The sequence below is a fragment of the Canis aureus genome, chromosome 25, assembly GCF_053574225.1.
Source record: "Canis aureus isolate CA01 chromosome 25, VMU_Caureus_v.1.0, whole genome shotgun sequence".
Lineage (NCBI taxonomy): Eukaryota > Metazoa > Chordata > Mammalia > Carnivora > Canidae > Canis > Canis aureus.
Genome location: NC_135635.1, coordinates 24,675,181 through 24,689,464, shown reverse-complemented (window position 1 = coordinate 24,689,464; position 14,284 = coordinate 24,675,181). Strand labels below are relative to the sequence as shown.

The 14,284-nt window shown below is 33.8% G+C and overlaps 1 long non-coding RNA gene and 1 pseudogene across 3 annotated transcripts in view; one reads left to right on the top strand and one right to left on the bottom strand.

The window, feature by feature from the left end:
• LOC144297094 (uncharacterized) overlaps nucleotides 1-14,284 on the top strand; it is a 174,855-nt gene that overhangs the window by 85,070 nt on the left and 75,501 nt on the right. The window lies entirely within an intron of this gene.
• On the bottom strand, nucleotides 13,260-14,088 carry LOC144297093 (myosin regulatory light chain 12B pseudogene; annotated as a pseudogene).

Below are 14,284 nucleotides of genomic sequence, written 5' to 3'. Positions count from 1 at the left end.
TCTAGGATAATCATGATTTCAGGTCTCACATTTAGGTACTTGATCCATTTTGAGTATATATTTTTTGTTATGGTTTTAGAAAGTAGCACAGTTTCATTTTTTCATGTAGCTATCCAGTTTTCCCAGCACCATTTTTTTGAGAGACTGTCTTTTCTCTATTGTATATTCTTGACTTCTTTCTCATAGATTAATTCACTGTATAAGCATGGATTTATTTCTGGGCTATCTATCCTGTTTGATTGATTTATGTATCCATTTTTTGTACCAATAACATATTGTTTTGATTTTTACAGTTTTGTAATATATCTTGAAATCTAAAATTATGATTCTTCCAGCTTTGTTTTTCTTTCTCGAGGTTGTTTTGGCTATTTGGGGTCTTTTGTGGTTCCATGCAAATTTTAGTGTTATTTTGTCTAGTTCTGTGAAAAGTTCTGTTGGTATTTTGAAAGCAATTCCACTGAATCTGTAGTTGTCTTTGAGTAGTGTGGACATTTTAACAATATTAGTTTTTGTAATCCAGGAGCATTTAACATCTGGAAAGATTTGTTTGTCTATAGTTTCTTTCATCAATGTTTTATAGTTTTCAGAGTACAGGTCTTTTCCTTCCTTGGTTAAGTTTATTCCTAGGTATTTTATTCTTTTTGGTACAATTGTAAATGGAATTGTTTTCTTAATTTCTCTTTCTGCTATTTGTTATTGGTATATAGAAATGCAACAGATTTGTATATATTAATTTTATATCCTGCAACTTTACTGAATTCATTTATCAGCTCTAGTATTTTTTTTTGGAGCAATTTTTAGGGTTTTCTATACATAGTATCATGAGTATCATGTCCTCTGCAAATAATGACAGTTTAACTTCTTTACCAATATAGATACCCTTTATTTATTTTTCTTGTCTGATTGCTGTGACTAGTATTTACAATACTATGTTGAAAAAAAGTGGTAAGAGTGGGTATCCTGTCTTATGCCTGATCTCAGAGGAAAATCAGGTTTCGTGATTGAATATGGTGTTTGCTGTGGATTTTTCATTTATGGCCTTTATTATGTTGAGTTGTGTTATCTCTAAACTCATCTTGTTGAAAGTTTTTATCATGAACAGATGTTGAAATTTCACACTCTATCTTTTGATTGGAGAACTTAGTCTATTACATTTAAAGTAAATTATTGCTGGGTGTGGACATACTCCTGCTATTTTGTTGTTTTTTAGGTGTTTTGTAGTTCCTTTGTCCCTGTTTTGCTCTTCTCTTTCATGATTTGAAGATTTTCTGTAATAACATACTCTAATTTCTCTGACTCTTTTGTATATCTACAAATGTTTTTGCTTTGTGGCTACCATGAAGCTTACACAAAGCATATTATAGTTATGGCAGTCTAAACTGATAACCTCAAATGAATATAAATCCTATACATTTTTACACTCTCCTATATTTTGTATTTCTGATATTATACTTTACATCTTTTGATATTGTGTATCCATTACCAAATTACTATAGTTACAATTATTTTTTAATACTTTGTCTCTTAACCTTTAATTAGTTCATTTTTTGTAGTTGTTTCTCTGGTAGAGTTTGGATAGTTTAATGGCTAAAAACATGGGTTTTAGAATAAGAAAGGTACAGTTCAGTTTATACTACTAATTGAATGGACCACTTTACTGATCTCTCCTAGATTTTCCTTATCTGTAAATGGGAAAAATAACAACCACCCCACTAGGTTGTTGTGATGATTAAATAAACTATGTGTTTTGGTTTAGGTTTCTCTCAAAGCATTTTGAGACCAGATGGTTTATTTGGGAGGTGCTTGTAGGAAGCAAGAGTAACAGAATGGTTAGAGTGAGCCAGAGGAGGAATAACAAATATAAAAGGTACATTGTCATGGTTACTTCTATAGGCATTTGTGGCTTAATCCTGCTGGGACTTCAGAGAAGCAAACAATGGCTCCTAGAATTGTTGAAAAGATGGAGGCTGAGGCTCCCATTTCCCATTACTGATGCTTTCCCATGGAGCTGTTATCTTCTTTGAACTTCTAGAAGTCCCCCAAAATGAGCTCAGCAGACTCTTAAGGTTTTGGGGAAGGCTCTGAAGGAATCTGTGTCTTTATACTAGGAAATGGCTGTAGAGTCCCGGTCACCTCATGTTCTACTTGGAGATAAGCTCTGAAGGGGTGCTGAAATGGAAGGACCTAAGAAACAGTCTGGTCTTGATGCAGGAAATTTTGGACAATGATCTCCTTATTATTTTTTCTCATCCATTAAGTAGCTCATCCATTAAGTTGGATATTTTATTTTACCAGGTACTTAGAAACTCCTGTTTCAGGGCATTATCTCCCCCACTCCCACCCATTCCTTCTATACACCTTTCCCCTTGTGGAGTTATAGCCCAAACTTAAGTGAGGTTGGATAGGAATACTAATGAAAATGCCTTTCAAGGGATCCCTGGGTGGTGCAGCAATTTAGCGCCTCCCTTTGGCCCCGGGCGGGATCCTGGAGACCCGGGATCAAATCCCACATCGGGCTCCAGGTGCATGGAGCCTGCTTCTCCCTCTGCCTGTGTCTCTGCCTCTCTCTCTCTCTCTCTCTCTCTCTCTGTGTGACTATCAAAATAAAATAAAATTTAAAAAATATTAAAAAAAAAAAAGGAAATGCCTTTCAAGAGTTTATGCACATTCTGCTCTGTGATTTAGATAGTGAAAAAGCTGTCCAGAAGGCTACTTTGTAGAACTACCCAAAGTCAGGTTTACCTCCTAGTGCCAGGATTCATCTGTAGCTTCTTTGACAACAAAAAGCCAAGGGTTATTTTCAAGTCTGCCTTGTTTATTGACAACAGCTGACCAAAGTAGCAGATTATTAAGAAGTAGATTGCTCTTAAATCCTTCATATTAGAAAAGGACAAAGTTGTTAGGTAATCCTATCCAACTCCTTGGTTCAATGCACTGCTTATATCATCCCTTGGTTTGGCTGCAGTTAGCTATTTCAGTTTGAGTTGCTGATATTTATTTATTGGAGTCTTTCACTTGCCTTTTTTTTTTTTTACTACAATAATTCTTACTGCTAAAACATAAAGCCACAATAGGCATCAAGTCACTTTCCTCTCACTAAAAACTTCCTACTATTACAAAGGCTTTTTTTATGCCAAGATAGAAAGTTTATTTTTTGATTATTAAGTTTTTCAAGCTGTCACACTATCATCTCTTAGACCATACACTCAGTTCATATTTGCTGATTTTTGCCTCTATACAGTGGTTCTCACCATAAAAACTTGCTGTTGGTGAAAATAGGATAAACTGTAATTTAAAAGGAAATCCTCTTGTGTAGCAGAATCATACATTTCTGATATAGATTTGAGAGAATTCATGTTGCTTAATCATGGTATCTTAGTCAAACATAGAAATAGCTAATATTTTCTTATTAGCATATCAATTTCGGTCCCTAAAAGTAGTTCCTTATAAGTGCATTTTTTTCAAGTGTTTAAACCATTTGCTGCTTTTTGGATTTTTTTTTAACTTTTGTCTATCTTAGTGTGTGTCAAGGGTCTATGAATGAGCAGACCACCACAATTCATCACAACGAAACAGAGTTTCTTTGTTCCATACTTCTAAATGGCCCTTTGTGTACCTATACATTGCTGAGTCACATTTCTCAAACTCATTTTTCCTGGGCCAGAGGGTAAGACCCTGAGATGTGATATAATGAGAACTTAAAACATTATGATTACAACAATAGAGCATTTTTGAAGACAAGAGTAGTTACTTATGGTCCCTTAGACTGCAAAGTTTTTCAAACTGCAATGGTACAAACCAATAAAGTGTGAAATATATTTTTTAGAGATTTTATTTATTCATGAGAGACACAGAAAGAGAGGCAGAGCCATAGGCGGAAGGAGAAACAGGCTCCCTGTGGGGAGCCTGATGTGAAGCTCATCCCAGGACCCCAGAATCGCGACCTAAGTTGAAGGCAGATGTTCAACCACTGAGCCACCCAGGTGCCCCTCTATCAAATTAAAAAAAATTATTTATCGAATATTTTTGAGTAAGATCTACCAGAAGAAATATATTTTACTTCATGTGAGAAACATACAACTACATACATGCAGAACTGAAATAAAATGTTCATGAAATAGTACTTAATCTATATTCCCAATGACATACTGTCAATTTCTTTTTTCTATCTTCTGAAATGTTGATTAAACTCTCCAAATCAAATCTATGACCCTTTGCAGAGTTATCAATCAGACTTAAAAATACTTCATTAATTGACAGAGAAAAGGACTTTTAAAAGTGTGTATATATATATATATATATATATATATATATACACACACATATATATATACAACCTCCACACATATATATACACACACAAATATAATACTTAAAATATAAGTGTTTCTGCAAATGTATTTGTATGCATATTCAGAATATGTTTCTCATCATAAGCTGCTATGAAAAAAGTTTGCAAGATAACTGCTTTAAAGAATAAGAGAATTGAAACTTGCATTCAGAAGCAACTGGGAGAATGCAGTGGGGGAGCCTTGAGAGAGGGGTCAGAGTGTAATGTAAGCATAATTTATTTTTATTCATTTAGTTTTTTTTTTTAGTTTTTATTTCTTAATTATTAGGTAAACCTATAAGATTGCCTTGTTTCCTTCCTCACTATTTTTTTTTCTCAAGAGTCATATATCAAATTACACAAAGATACAAAGCTATGTTGCATATTGATCTATTGGTGGAGTCAGTTTCTTGATCTTAAACGTAATGGATGACATTCTTACATAATTTGTGTACTTAATCTTTAAAGAATTTTGGAATTTTAAAATAATTCTTTGGGTGTTCCTTTTTTTTTTAAGCTCTTATGAGCAGGCTTAATACATATTCATGATATAAAATGGATCCTCTATAATTGTTCCTGCATTACAGATCCCCAAGGCTATATTCATGACAGTTAAAGAGATAAATTTAAAAAGCTTTCATGAGGATTGGCATATTGTTCATATAATGTTAAATATAATTCTAATGACTGGATAGTTCAGTGATTCAGAAATCTGTGCCCATTGTGGTCAGAAGTAAAGATTACATGCTGGATCCTATCCCTACCTCATAGCACATGATATGGTGCTGGACTTGCATAGTGGCAGGCAGACACTCAGCCTGCTGGGGGTTTGTACTCTGATATATCAAGTCTAAAATAATATTTTTCAACCTAGGTGAAAAGAAAAAGTGGGAGATTTTGTCTTAGTGTCATTTTCATTTGATAGTCATCTTTCCTTATATAAAAATTCTCCCATCTCCTCTTCCCTCTCATCTCTCTGACCTTTAATTCATCTGCTTTAGCTCCCTTCTCCTCCTACATCCTCCCCACAAGCTCTCTCACGCTGCTTTCATTGTGGACTGTGGTTGACAGAAACCTCTTCTATCCTACCACTCTTATCTCACCTTTACCTAACTGTACCAGAAAGGCATCATTATCAAGACCATGGGCTTTAAGTTAGACTGACAGGGTTCCAAGTCCAGCACTTTTACTGGCCAGCTGTACAAACTTGGATACCTTATTGTAAGAAATGTAAAAACTGTTATGATGTCTGACATCTACTTTAAGTAGTTCAACCAAAAAAGGGTATATGTATATATGATATATGGTATACATATATATATAGTATAATATATATGCACACATATCTATACTATAAAATTTATATACTTTATAAAGTTTATACTTCATATTATATAGTATATATTCTATACCACATATATTCTGTAGAGAATAGACAAAGAATATAGTACATATTCTATACTGTAGTTTATTAGTGTGTATGTGTAGCTATATTTATATTTGTATTACATATATATTTATATTTATATTTAAAACTCTGGATTTAACTATGGCACTTACTCACTTTGAACACATTTTACTTTTTAGAAATTTTAAAAGACCAGAAACAGAATTTAATACAATTCATTTCAACAAGAATTCCTGAAAACATTCTGTATGCCCCTCATTGTGATAGACACTGGGAATAATTAATTTTGTACAAAATCAATAACAAATTTTGTGTCTATCTATATAAATGTATATATTGTAACTATCATCACCCATCTATCTATGAGCAAAATATAACAGAATGTTAACAACAGGCCAGTGCAAGCAGTTTATACATTTACATTGTGCTATATTTTCAAATGTTCTGGAGGCATGAAGAATTTCTTTCTTTTTTTTTTTTTTTTTAAAGATTATTTATTTGAAAGACAGAGCACATGAGGGTGTTCTTGGGGTATGCAGCTGGTCACTTAATTATTCATAGATACAGCCAGTTCTAATTTTAAGAGTTGAAAGTTTACTCACACTGTACTAATTCTTTATTTCCTATAAGCAAGATAATATCCCTCCTGGCGCTCTATCGCCAGCATAGTAAAAAGAACACACATACATCCCCATAACTGATCAATCAACTAAACCTTAGCTTGCTAAATAATAGACAATTAATTTCTTTCAGTTTAAACAGTTTCTTTCAATGAAGTCTTTTAAAAATTGAACATTCAAAAAAATAAAATAAAAATTGAACTTTAAAAAAAAAATTGAACATTCAATTCCCTAGAGAATTATCCTTATTCCCAGAGTGGTGTCTGGTTGTAAGGGAAAGCTCAGGAATTCTCCTGACAATGAGAGTAAAGTGGGTGGCTCATGTGCCATCTTTCTCTTTGAGGTAGGATGACTTGTCTGATCTCTCTCTGGACTAACATCCCCTGATATGATTTACTTAGGCACCTCTGAAGTACCTAAAAGTTTTTATGATTGCTCTGAGAGAAATTCTTATTTCCTGTAGCCACAGGACTGCTATTTCTGAAAACCCAACCCAATGTTTGAAGAACAGACTCTAAGATATCCCCCAATTATTTCTACTTCCTAGTATTCATGATGTTTAGTCATCCCCTCCTCTTGAATGTGATTGTGGCTTGCTGCTAACCAATAAAATATGACAAAGGTAATAGGATACCATTTCCGCAGATATATGAGATTATAACATCCATATTACCAGCAGATTTTCCATATTGACTTTCTACCTTGCTGGCTTTGATAAAGCCACTGCATGGAGAGGACCACATGGCAAGAAACTGAGGTCAGTGTCTGGCCAACAGCTTGCAAGGAGCTAAGGAACTGGATTGTACAAACAGGTATATTTGTTTGGAAGGGGATTCTTCTCCCTAGCCAACCTGAGAGGAGATGCCAGCTCTGGCTGACCCCTCACTGCAGTCTTGAGTGAAACCCTGAAGTGGGATATTCAGCTATGCTGTGACTGAATTCCTGACCCACAGAAACTGTGGGATAATGGATATGTGTTTATTTGTGCTTCTAAATTTGTAGTGATTTGTTATGTAGCAATATACGCCTAATACATAACTTTTCTCACAAATTGGCAACTAAGGAAGCTGATAGATTATGAGTTCCCAAACTGCTGCACTTGATCAATGACACTTATTTATTCTGAACACATTCCTTTTTGAGAACTTTTAAAAGGCCAGAAATGGAATTTATCAATTCAGTTCAAGCAAAGTCTACTAAATATAATTTAATAAGTGCTCCTAAAAATGTTCTTTCACTGTCATAGGCACTGGGAATAAAAAAGTAAATATAATGTAGTCCTCAATTCAAGGGGTATAGCTCTGTGGAAGAAGACAGATTTATAGGATTCTACCAAAGGGCATGGAATTTAGACTGAATTTTTATATATATTTAAAGCACCATGTGATGGTTAATTTTAGTGTGTTGGTTGTGCCACATGCCAAATATTTGGGTCAAACATTATTCTGGATGTTTCTGTTAATTTTTTTTTCTTGATAAGATTAATATTTAAATCAGTGAACTTTAAAAAAAAAGATTTTATTTATTTATTTTAGAGAAAGAGCACATGCGTAAGGATGAGTAGGGGAAAGAGCAGCACATGTAAGAGGGAAGGGGAAAGAACCTGAAGCAGATTCTATGCTGAGTGCAGAGTTCATATGGAGCTTGATCTCCGCCCTGACATCATGACCTGAGCCCAAAATGAGAGTCAGTTGCTTAATGGACTGAGCCACCTAGGAGCCACTAATTCAGTGAACTTTGAAAAAAGCAGATTGCCCTCTGTAATGTGGGTGGGCCTCATCCAATCAGTTAAAGGCTTAAAACAAAGACTAAACTCTCCCAAGCAAAAAAGGAATTCTGCTAGTACGTGACCTTTGGACTTGAATTGCAACATTGGCTTTTCCTTGGGATCTTGTTGTCACATGAACTAATTCCTTAAAAAAATTCCCTCTCTGTATGTGTACACAGATATGTCTATATCTACATATACATGTGGCTCTGTTTCTCTAGAGAGCCCTAATTAATACATACCCTATACCATCACACTGTTTTAAATTTTAAACTTTAAGATGATTAATTTCATATTCAACCATGAATCATCACTTACAACATACTTCACATCTGTTATTTGGTTTCTTCTTTGATGGCCTCACTGGATTGTAAGTTGTTTGAGGACACGTGGGTGTTTTTTCATTTGTGTACTCTTAAACTGTCTAGCATTGAGTTGAACTACTTATTAGCCATGTAACTTTGAGCAAATCACTTCATGTCATTAACCTTCAATTTTCTCATTTGTAAAATGTGAATAGTAAACTACCACTTTGTAAAATTTCTGTTAGGGTTGATTGAGATAAGACTACAGAAAATTTAGTATAATGCTAGATACTTTAATAAGCACTCAATAAATCTTTTTTTTGTATTATTGTTATTATCTTTACTAACAGAATAGTTGGTACTCAAGGAATATTCATTAAACACAGATTTACTTATCTATTTATATTTTTTTATTAAACACAAATTTAAAATGACAGCACAGATAGAAGTTATACCCAAGATGAAAATTAATAACACTGTATAGAAGTTTTAACTCAATGCATTTGAGAGACATGGGTACTTACAGAAACCACCTTCACTATTACAAAACACGATTTTCAGGCACATTTCATATGCAAGATGAACTGTAGAATAAATAATTTTCCCAGGTGTTACCAGTTATGTACCCCACATTTAATTTTGCATAAGTTCTAAAGAGTTTTGGTGCTGGTTTGGTTTGTTCTTATCAATTACAAAGAATTTTCCTAAACTCTGCATTTAGGAATAGATTCAGGTATTCTGAACTGGAAATTATGCAGAAGAAAATGGGAGTGTGGTAGGATTAGGAGGTTATAGTTAAATCCAAACAGGCTAGGACTCGTTTTTCATAATTTTTCCCTTTGTATTTTTATTAATGAGGGACAAATGTTTTTGAGTTAAATTATGTAGTTCATCACTGGAAGAAACAATGCAAAATTAGTCTTTAGATAATTGTCTTTTGTATTTAAAGGAAAAAAAGTAAGAAAGCAGTTGGTTACATTTTTATTCAACTTTCTTATTAGTGTGAAAATTTCAGCTTGTCAGACAATGTTATATAAAGCAGCAAAGCCTGTATAATTTTCTATTTTTTAAAAATTTGCAAACTCAAAAATGATCATGGGGAAAACAGTGGCCTAACCTCTCAATGCGGATTTAATAATAGTGTACTCTACTCAGGTCTCTTATTGGTAAGATTCCATTGCTTAAAAACAACAGTGTGGTTCAGGACACCTACTGGAATACTAAAGATTTGATTAGTTACAATTAAATAATACTGGTTCAAGCATTTTCTTTCTTTTAGTTTTTGGATTTTTTTCATTATGTTTAACATCAACATCAGTGAATCTGCCATGGTACAAGCAATCTATTAAAAAACAGGGAACAAGCTATCTGTATGGGATTACAAGGGAATTCACATGGTATATCAAACTCTCTATCAAGTTCATAATTCTATTTTGCCAAAAATTTATGTTAAATATGTGTCAAACTTTAGGGAAAATTATCAATCCTTTATTTTGGTTACATGTAAACCATCCCAAACTTAATTTTTAACTGATTATCTTATTTCAAAAATTGTCTTCTAACTATAAATGATTGTATGTCTCTAGTCATCTAAAAAGATTATTGAGTCCTTGTCATGTGCAAGATAGTCCTGAGCCTTTACGTGGCTCACATTTCTAGTGAAGGAGGTCAGGTGAAGTAAAATAGCAGCAATCCAACATAGTTAACCTTTTGAGAGTTCATAGTACGAATAGCTCACCTTTAGATAGTTGGGCAAAGAGCTGTTTTATAAAGGAGGTGAGAGGTACAGAACAATAAATTGTTAGAAATAGAAGGGCATATATTTATCAATTTTTATTTCACAGATGAGGAGATTGAGGCCAGGAAGAATAAAGTCTTGTCTGAAGTCATATTATAAAAGAATGACAGCACTGAGATTAGAATTCAGTGTCCATAACTCCTTGTCTAATAGGCTTTTTAAAAATAGGAGCTTTATGGAGGCATTCACATACATAGATTTACACTCTTAAAGTGTACAGTTTTTTAAAAAAATTATAACAAATAGAATTATGCAACTGTTATCTAATTTAAAACACTTTTCTTGCTCCAGAAAGACTATAAGCCCTCACTTTCCATTTTTCCCACCTTGCAGACTTCTGGCAGTGACTAATTTTTTTTCTTTCTCTGTGCATTTGCCTATTCTGTACATTTCATATAAATAGAGCCATAAATATATGGCCTTTTGCTTACTTATCATAATGTTTTATGTTTTTAAAGGTTTTATTTATTTATTCTTTATATATATATATATATATATATATATATATATATATAGAGAGAGAGAGAGAGAGAGAGAGAGAGAGAGAGAGGCAGAGACACAGGCAGAGGGAGAAGCAGGCTTCATGCCAGGAGTCTGACGCGGGACTCAATCCCGGGACCCGAAGATTGCGCCCTGGGTCAAAGGCAGGCGCCAAACTGCTGAGCCACCCAGGGATCCCCTTATCATTATGTTTTAGAGTCTCATCCATGTTGTGTCATGAATTGGTAATTTAATTTTTTATTGTTGAATAATATTCCAGTATATAGAAGCACCACATTTTGTTTATCCATTCATTAGTTGATGGACGTTTAAGCTGTTTCTGTGTTTTGTATACTGTGAATAATGCTGCTATAGATATTTATGTACAAGTTTGTATAGACATATATTTTCAATTCTCTTGGGTATATACTTGAAGTGGAATTGCTAGGTTACATGATAACTCTAAGTTGTCTGTTCAAGGACTGACAGACTGTTTTCCAAATCAGCCGCACCACTCTGTGTTCCTACCAGCAATGTGTAAGGGTGTCAGTTTCTCCTCATATTCATCAACATGTTTTAATTTTAGCCATCCTAGTGGGTGTGAAGTGCTATCTTATTGTGGCTTTGTTTTTTATTTCCTTAATGAATAATGAGGTTGAGCATCTTTTTATGTGCTTTATACCCACTTCTATATCTTATTTGGAGAAATGATTATTCAATCTCCCCTCCATTTTTAAATTGTTTTTATTTTTTATTATAGTTTTTAGTTAAGAATTGAGTTTAGGGGTCTTTATATATTGTGGATACAAGTCCTTTTCACAGAAATATGACTTGCAAACATTTTATCCCATTCTGTGTATTGTCTTTTCACTTTCTTGTTGGTGTTCTTTGAAGAAGATAGGTTTTTAATTTTGACCAAGTCCAACTAATTTATTTTTTCTTTACTTTGGTGTTAATATCTAAGAAACTGTTGCCTAATTCAGGTCAGAATTTTTTTTTTTACAATCTTTTAAATTAAAAGGTCGGAAAGATTTATTATGCTTTCTTCAAGAATTTTATAGTTCTAAGTGTTACTTTTAGGTCTGTAATCTATTTGTACTTAATTTTTGCATGTGGTGTGAGATAGGGACCAACTTCATTGTTTTGGATGTAGATTCCACTTGTCTCAGTACCATTTGTTGAAAAGAATGTTGTTTCCCCATTGAATTGTCTTGGCACCCTTGTCAAAAATCAATTGACCATAAATATGAAGGTTGATTTCTAGATTCTCAATTCTCTACTATTGAGCTATATATCTATCCTTGTTGTCAGTATCACACCATTTTGATTACTGTGGCTTTATATTGAGTTTTGCAAAGTGCAGAGTCTTCCATTTTCATTGTTCTCTGTTAAGATGTTTTTGACTATTTGAAGAGTATTGCTATTTTAATCAGTACTAAGTCTTCAAACCCACAAACATGGTATATTTATTAGGTCAAATAGTTGTGTGAGTTTTCTTTAGGATTATTTATATACAAGATCATGTCATCTGCAAATAGAGGTAATTTTACTTCTTTTCCAATCTGGATACATTGTATTTCTTTATATTGTCTAATTTCCCTTTCTAGAACTACAATATAATGCTAAGTAGAAATATCAAGAGGTCACAGCCTCTACCTATTTCTGATATTAAGGGGAAAACCATCATTCACCATTAAATCTGATATTGATTATGGGTTTTTCATAGATGGTCTTTGTCAGACAGAACTTTCTCCTATTCCTATTTTGTTGAGTGTTTTTATCATGAAAGGTTGTTGGATTTTGTCATGCTTTTTCCGTATCTTTTGGCATGATCTTATGTTTTCCCTCCTTTATTCTCTTAAGAAGATAAATTACATACTTTATTATTTTATGTTAATTGAACCTTGAATTCTTTGGATAAGTCTCAGTTGGTCATGGTGTATAATCCTTTTTAAATGTTTCTGGGTTTTGTTTGATAGCATTTTGCAGAGGATTTTTGTATGTGTATTCATTCATAACGGATATTGGTCTATAGTTTTTTTGTGACATGCATTTGTGGTTTTAGTATCAGGGTAACACTGCCTTCATAGAATAAATTGGAGAGTATTCTCACATTTATATATTTCAGAAGAGTTTCTGAAGAATTGGTATTAATTTTTCTTTAAACATTTGATAATATTTGCCAGTGAAGCCATCTGTGTGCTCTACTTTGAAGGAAGTTTTTGGTTATGTGTTTATTATCTTAACTTCTTATAGGTCTATCCAGATTTTCTGTTTCTATTTGAGTCAGTTTCAGCAGTTTGTCTCTTCATAGAAATTTGGCCATTTCATCTAGGGTATCTAATTTATTTACACTCAATTGTTCATAGTATTCTCTTATAATCATTTTAATTTCTGTCAGGATTAGTGATGCATCTCCCCTCCCCCCCCCCACCAATTTTAGTAATTTAAATCTTCTCTCTTTTTATCTTGGCCAGTTTTTTTTTTTTTCAAAATAGTTTTTATTATTATAAAAATGTAAAAATCCAGCAAAACCAGAAATACCGGATATATTTTCCTGGACTTTCACATTTGTTGATTTTTATTCGCAATCTCTTTTTCAGCACAATTTACAACCTCAACCCCATTTGCAGTCTGATTATACAAGTGCTAAGTGGCAGAAAGGTCTAGAATAAATAGATCAAAAAAGAGGCCAACGCTGTGAAACTAAGTTGCATGAAACAGGTCTATGAGGGTGGGGGAAAGTGTCTGAGAAATAAAACAGAGTAAGACAAAGCAACTGGAAGGTTTTAGCTAAAGTTCTTTCAATCATCTTTGTCTTTTGCTCCATGTATAAGGATGCACGTGAACTCAATGTAATTGAAATTCCCCTTCTTGTCGATAGGTGCTTCCCTGTACAGCTCATTCACCTCCTCATCCGTAAACCGGTCTCCCATGGTTGTCAACAGCTCTCTCGGGTAATCTTCCTGGATGGTGCCAGTTGCTTCTTCATCAAAGCAAGCAAAAGCATTTCTGATGACATCTTCCAGATCTGTGCCATTTAATTTCTCACCAAACATCGTGAGGAACATGGTGAAATTAATGGGCTCTGGAGCCTCATTCATCATGGCCTCAAGGTATGCATCGGTTGGATTCTTCCCTAGAGAAGCAAGCATATCATGCAAATCTTCCTTGTCAATGAAATCATCTCTGTTCTGATCAATCATCTTGAAGGCCTCTTTGAACTCCCGAATCTGTGACTGGTCAAACATAGCAAATACATTGGATGTTGCACGCTGGGGGGCGCTTCTTGGTGGTCTTGGTCTTTGCCTTTTTGCTCGACATGGTGGCTGTTAACTTGATGCGCGACACCAGAGCCCCGCTGCCCACGCGGGACGATGAGGGGCCTATCTTGGACAGTTTAATTAAAGGTTTGTGAATGCATTTATTTCCTCAAAGAACCAACACTTGGTTTTGTTGTTTTTTTCCTATTACTTTTGTATTTTCTATTTCCACTAGACTATATTATTTCCTTTCTTCTACTTGCTTTGGATTTAGTTTGTCATTTTGTTTTGTTTTAGATTTTTAAGGTGGAT